The following is a 7352-nucleotide window of genomic DNA, read 5'->3' on the forward strand; positions in this document are numbered from 1 at the left end:
CTGATGATGTTCGTTCAGAGCCGTCGTCAAATTGCTGTTTTCGTTCATAAGGTGACTTTTTTCCAAAGCCGATTTGTTGACGTTTAGGGTACTATCCTGCTTTTTCAGGGCAGTTGTAACAGTTTCATCGGTAGAATACTTTTCCAATTCTGGGAACAATCGCTCCATTCTAAATTTCGTCAATAGGATAAGATCTTCGAATTCATAGGCGGCTTCATATTCTTTTTCCAAATCATCCAGTTCGACAAGCTTTTCGATTTCGCTGTCCAGTTTCTTTAGTATTTCATATTTTTCCATCAGCCTCTTCTTGAGGAAAATTAGCTTACCGATTGATGGTGCCTCGCCATTCATCCGTGATTTTATGTCGTCGATCAGTGTGGTGGCGTCGTTTCGGATTAGGTTTCTTCGTTCGCACAGGGCCTCCATGTCGATGATCGGCGTCGTTAATATCTGTAGGTCGCCGAGAAGAGTCATGGTAGGCGAGAAACCGAAGCCGTTGATTCCGTTGGGCCCCGCAGGCGTCCGTTCGGTAGCGTTGGTGAGGGCGCCTGGTCGTTAGTTGCTTGGTGAGCCCTCAATTGTCACGTCCGCCTGCGGCCCGTGGTCAGCGGTCACCGTCCAGTCCCATCGCAGCGGTGTCACTCGCGCCATCGTTGATGGCGGTCCGCACACTCCGTTCTCCAACTGTGTAGATCTTCCCACCCTGGTCACGACACCATTTTGTTGAAGAAACCAAGGCGGGGACTGCGGGACGTGGGTGATTCGTTTTAATGGCGGATGAGACTTTTCAATGATGGTAATAGTTAAGGGCAGCTGCTAATAGCCACCTCTTCCTCTTCTAATATTTTTTACAATGAGCGCTACAGATGACCGATTGACCGAGCAGCGTCACTTTCTGTGGCTACCGCGGTGTAAAGAAAATGGTCAAAAATACAATGCGTCTGCCGGGAATCGAATCCGGGTCACCCGCGAGGCAGGCGAGTGTTCTACCACTGAACCAGCGACTTTTTTTCTCTTTATTGACTTACTTTGACAATACAATAACAAAATATTACATTGATAAAACTGCTAGCCGACACTTTGGTAGCAGAAAGCCAGCTAAAATTGTTTCATGCTTGTTAATGTTTTCATGACGGGCAACCACTCTGGAGGCTCAGGCTGAGCCCTCCATACTTCAATAATCAACCGAATGGACCCAGAAAAATACTTCTTAGAGTGTTTGGTATCAACATCTCGATGGCGTATGGCCATACACGACTTCCAAATGCCATGCAGGGCCAGAACCATGACGAGGTCCTATAGTACACCGTCCCCACTTTCGACGGGCAGAAACCGTATTCCGTTTGCGGCTAGAGGGAAATCTGTCTTTAATGTGCGCTGAAGCACGTCCTAGAAAAATACCCCATTCCAACATTCTAAAAACACATGTTCGATCGACTCTGGTTTCTTGCACAGATTACACTGTACGCCTCCTGGAAGGTACAAACCCTTGTCTTTCTGCCACGTCTTTACGAGGAGCACGCCAGCGTATTCACTCATGGTGGTACCACCATTCTTTTGACCCGCTTAAGCACATGCTGGCCTGGCCCTGCACGGTACATTGATCTATACAATGGCACAGGCGGTAATACAATATCTGCAACGTCTTGGTGAAGTTTTTTGCGCATCACAGTGGACATTCAAGAGTGAAGCGGGTTTGTAAAAACGGAACTACCCGAACTACTTCACGGAAATATCCTCTGGGTGCGCCAAATGAAAAAAAAAACGCTGTCGAAACAACAAAATCAGGCAGTGACCTAGCTAGTTTCATCTGACACGCAGTGCGCAAGAAAAGTTCCCGTACGTCACGCAAAAACAAGCGCGAGAGCGAAAGGCCGCCGAGGCGGACGCGCCGAAGCAGGTTCGTGCGGCTCGTTTGTTCCCATGTCATCTCCCAAATAAACACTGCACAAACACGGTGGAGTGCCTGTATGTTCTTCCACGAACAGTGCAATACCTGTAGAACATACCATAGTTTTGCTCATAAAGAATACATTGCACACTGAGACTCTCGCACGCATTGAAAAACCAGTGCCTTCTCATTTTTCGGTCTTTTCGCGCAGTTCGACGGCCTGCCTGCGCCAGTATGGGTCCCTATCGATATAATTTTCTAAAGGCACTCCTGGGTACTTCGCTGCATCGTCTGCCTGGACATACTCGAAGACATCCGGAGCCTTGTCCCAGTGGCCATGCCAAAAACCTGAACATTTTTTTCCAATTAACGCCACTAGCACTATATTTGCAAAACAACTTAAGGGCGTTTAAAGCAACGCTTTTGCTACTCCTATCAACGCAAAAGAGTGCTATATCGTGCCACTGAACCACAGACGCCGACGCCCAGCAGCGTAAGAGGAATAAGCACATTGGTGATTTCGCAACAAGCCACTCGATCGGATGTAGGTCACGGTAGCACATCCAGTTTTCCTTGCAGCTCGCGTTCCGACCTGCACTGCAGTAAAGCCGGCCGTACATCACAAGCATAGTGTTTCACATCAAGATATGCTAGATCGAAGTTTGGTGTTAGCGCCTCTGCAGCAGTATTCTGCTGAACAAACGCCACAACGAATCTTCATTAGTTCTCAGTGACAGCAGTGGGTTTCGCCCTATAGTTGACGCTGTCATACGGGCCAGATATCAGTTTGCAGTTCCACATTGCTCTTTGAGAACTTTCGTGGGCATTAGTGAAAATGCGAAATCACCCTCTCCTCCCCCTACACCCTCTCCTCCACCCCCAAAAAAGAAGAAAACAACGGCCTAAGGCTGCTTTGTATATAAGGTAAAAAACGGAAGCGGATAGTGTTGCCATGGGGAGAAGGCGTATGGTTGACATGCACACGATTGCGTTTTTTTAAGTGTGGCTTTACGCACCGACGCTTCTCGTGGACTACGACGGGCGCCGCAGTCGAGTGCTACGGGGTAATTTAAACGGGCCATGAAGACAAAATAGAACTTTGTGCAGATTGAAATAACCAGCCTTTCCTAACTCACCCAACTTCATTGCAACCACCAAAGACGCCTGTTAACCAAAAAAAAAAAAAAAACGCAACGAATATTGGAAATATTTCATATCTCGTGCTGCAGTGCCATAAATTGGGCTGGAGGGGCGTAATATGAGCTAGCACTAAAAAACAAGTTTTTATTGTGTTAATTGCACGTTAGAATTCAAACGATACAGTAAAGAGCAGAAGCCCTACTACAACCGCCCAGTCATGTTTCTGGTGGTGTCTACGACCATAATCTAAACGGGCGTTGTTGAAACGGACGCTACTCGGAATTTCGACCCAGTTGGTCCCATTTTACCCTTTCACATTATTCTGTAATACAGCCCACATGCGACAGCTCCAACTCTGCGGCCAATATTCTTCGTCTCAGTTGAACATGTGCATTGGCGGCTTTCTTTATTGCTTTGTTTATAGCAGAGCATTCATTGTATCCCAACAGACAGTCGTTCTAAGTTGACAAGATACGCTACGACATTTCTGTCCTACAACGAATTGGTGCAGACAATAGCCCCGTCACTGTCATAGAACAAAAAAGAATTGAAAAGGCAAAAAGAAATAGATGTGTAAAAAGACAGTGCGCCGGCGGGAATCGAACCCGGGCCACCCGCGTGGCAGGCGGGTATTCTACCACTGAACCACCGACGCCTGCAGTGAGGTCGCAGCCACGACGTCATGTACGCGCTAATTCACGAGTCCAAATGTGGGTCACTGCAGCGCATCGCGAGTTCCGTGCACTGTAGCCCCTCTAACTCTGCATTGCGATCTTGTTAACAGGCTATTCAGCTGCTACGGGTGTTAAGCGATAGGCCTTCCTCCAAAATAGGGTAAAGATAAAGATAGCACAAGCTGATTTTTATAAAAATGGGAGTACTTCAAATGAAACTCAGTTGTAGAGCTAAGCACTTTCAGAGAAGAATAACAAGAAGAAGACGTCGAGGAAGAAATTTTAGAGCAACTATCGTGGTGATGCGTTGGGGTGCAATGGGTAATATTCTTTTATTGATCCTCGCAGTTTTTTACATTTACAATTTTACCTGCTTGGTGACGACTGACAAGATTGTTGCGTCGCATTTTCGTCGCCTTTCAGGGTCGCCGCTTCTTTTTAAAGCAGTTTTCGAACGCTGTTTTGCCATAGCAAAAAGCGTGAACACAAAATATATTAGCTCTCAACGTATATCAAACGAGACATTTCTAATTGACGGCAATAGTGGCATGGCTCATACAACATGTAGACCTTGTTCGGCACAATCAGAAGCCTAATTCGGAATATTTGAGGCAGAAAACGGGTACATAAATGAAGATTGAAGCGTTTTTTTTTTTTCAATTGAAAGTGTACGTTAGGAAGGTTTTTACTAAGATAATTAAGAAAACCGGAGAAAACACCGGCTCCGAAGAAGTGATGTGCCAAACATAACCAAAGCAAGATATAAAGAAAAAAACAAGCTGGCTCGCGTATTAATTTGGATTAGATGAATCAGCGGGTTGGTTAAGGTGAATTAAAGGGTCGTACCAAGCCCGATATCTTTGGGGTCCCTGATATTTGTAAACTTTGCGTCGGTCTCCTTCTCGACCAATAAGGAAACTTAGTTGCGCAGAAAATAGCCGGAAAGTTGTTATAGGACCACCAACTGAATGCTATAAAATGCCTTTCTTTATGCACGTTTTGAGCTGTTATGTTGTTTCTAGTAAAAGATTGACATCTCGAACTGAAGTTAGTAAATAATTACCTAATGCATATTTTATATTCATCTAAGGGTTTTCGAAACAAGTATACAGGGTGTTACGACGATAATTCGATAATTGGAAAAAAAAAATTCGTGAGCGAACCGAGTCAAACATCACACGAAGGTCGCATTTTGTGGTCTATTTTGTTTTACACCGAGAAGAGCGACGGTACTTGCCTGTTTATTGTGAAAATAAATAAAAATGACTTTCGCCTATGGGAAAATGGCGGCCGAGGATAATGGTGGTGTCAGGTTCCCAACCATGGTACCCTGAGACACCTAGTGGGCGGCTGCGACAAATATACCCCAGACCCCCCCCCTAACCTCCGCCTTTCCACGGAGCTTTGGGAGAGAGCCATAGACAGCTCCGGCCTCTAAGATCAGCTGCGCCTGATCGAAAGGGTTGTCGACCCTGCCCGAGCTCAAGCCGTCCTTGAATGAGGACGCCTCTCTGAAACTTTTCCTCGAATTAAATAAAGTTCATTCTCTCTCCCTCTCTCTCTCTCTCTCTCTCTCTCTCTCTCTATATATATATATATATATATATATATATATATATATATATATATATATATATATATATCTACGAGCGACCATTACCGCTGCTTGTGACCTCGCTAAGCTACCATATTTCCTAAAACTGAATCGCTGCCACCTGTCGCTGAATCGCCATTGGCAAGTTGTAATCACCAGTCAGTGAGCCCTTCCTTCCTTCTAGCCGGTCTGTTAGCGGATGGAAGGAGATGTCCTCCCCTTAAACGCCGCCTGCCACGCTTTACAGTGGAGGCTGATGCCAACGCGGGACAGTTTTCGACTTCTACCGCTACTAATGATCTCGTGTTAAAGCTAAAACGCCGTTGAACCTATGGATAATGCCCTGGCTACCACCCCAAACTCAGGAAACAAAAATACAATAACATAAATACAACACAAAGGGGAGGGAAAAATAGCCCCGCCGGTAGCATGGTGGTCATCGCACCAGACTCGTATTCTGAAGGTCGTGGGTTCGGATCTCACCTGGAATTTTTTCTCCACTTTCTTGCTGACTCCAAACATTCTTCATCTGTTTCTATGACCTACCAGTTTTTGCCTGCCAGTCCTTATATATATATATATATATATATATATATATATATATATATATATATATATATATATATATATATATATATATATATATATATATATATATATATATATATATATATATATATATATATATATATATATATATATATATATATATATATATATATATATATATATATATATATGTGACGGTCGGACATCGCCACTGACTGCCGCGTACAACCCATGCGCACGCAGAAACGTGTTCCCATGTAGAAGCGAACAGCAGACACTTCGCGTGGCACGAAGAAAGGCCAAGCCCGCGCGGAATGTGCGGAAGCACGCGCGGAAGAATGTTAATCTGCAGAAGAATGTTAATCCACGAGGGCTTGCGGGGTGACGCGCCCACGCGCAGAGCGATGACCGGCCGGTTCTCCAACGAGCTCGTCCTTACCCCCCCTGTGCGTAACCCAAGGAGGGTATAAGAAGGCGAGCGAACGAGGCCCGGGGGCTCTTTTCCCGACTGGACATCATCTGGCCGGGCCGAACGAGGAAGCCGCCCGTAGGAGTAATCCGATCGCGCGCTCCCCCCTTCAACCCGGGACCAGCCAGTCAGCGGTCACATCTCGGGTCCGCGTCCACGATCTGCCAGGAGCACGGACCGCCTACGCCGACCGGCACGAGAATTCCGGCACCCCCCCGAACGGCCCTACTTGAGCACGTGCACACTGCAGCGCCGCACCTGAACAACTTCTCGGCTCCACGACCCAGCGCCAGCCGCCCTACAGGGTCCCAGCCTCTCAACGGGTGAGCGCACCGGCAGCAGCGCTAACTATTGTTAATTAAATTGTACCTTTGAGCCTGCGTTGTCTCTTTTCCCCTCAACTCTGCGTGGACCCACCTAGTTGGTTGAGTGACGCCATCTTCCCTCCGGGGAGCGTCACATATATATATATATATATATATATATATATATATATATATATTTATATATATATATATATATATATATATATATATATATATATATATATATAATATATATATTTTTTGTGTTTTTCTTTCTTTCTTTCTCATGTAATTAAAATAGCAATGTAACGTCACTAACGGTAAACAAAATAGTCTAACCCTCCCCCTATGCCTTCTTTGGCATTGTAGACTGCCGGCATTTCTTCCTGTATATATATATATATATATATATATATATATATATATATATAAATATATATATATATATAGATATATATAAATTATTTATGATGAGGTTTATTGGCAGATAGGCAGCAAGGCGTAGAAACGCAGAGAGGCTCAGAGTCCGAATGGGTTCTGCCGTGCGCGCTCAGCGCTCTCACGACAACACACTGGTGATGATCTTGCGGCTTGCTATGATGACGCAGGTCGCATCATGAGGTAACACGCTCCGCTGCCTGTTCTTTCCACTTCACCGCTGTGTAGCCTCGCTGGTGGTGTTACGTCGATGGTGGCTAGTGCTTCTCGTTACAATCACCCGCCACGGCGA

The 7352-nt window shown here is 45.5% G+C and overlaps 1 non-coding gene across 1 annotated transcript; it reads right to left on the reverse strand.

The window, feature by feature from the left end:
- Nucleotides 1–3616: 3616 nt before the first annotated feature.
- Nucleotides 3617–3686, reverse strand: Trnag-gcc (transfer RNA glycine (anticodon GCC)). The gene has a single exon. It is a non-coding gene; the product is annotated as a tRNA-Gly (tRNA).
- Between the last annotated feature and the right edge of the window lie 3666 nt (nt 3687–7352).

The sequence above is a fragment of the Haemaphysalis longicornis genome, unplaced genomic scaffold (assembly GCF_048455015.1).
Source record: "Haemaphysalis longicornis isolate Haplotype H1 unplaced genomic scaffold, Haemaphysalis longicornis Haplotype H1 scaffold_1, whole genome shotgun sequence".
Lineage (NCBI taxonomy): Eukaryota > Metazoa > Arthropoda > Arachnida > Ixodida > Ixodidae > Haemaphysalis > Haemaphysalis longicornis.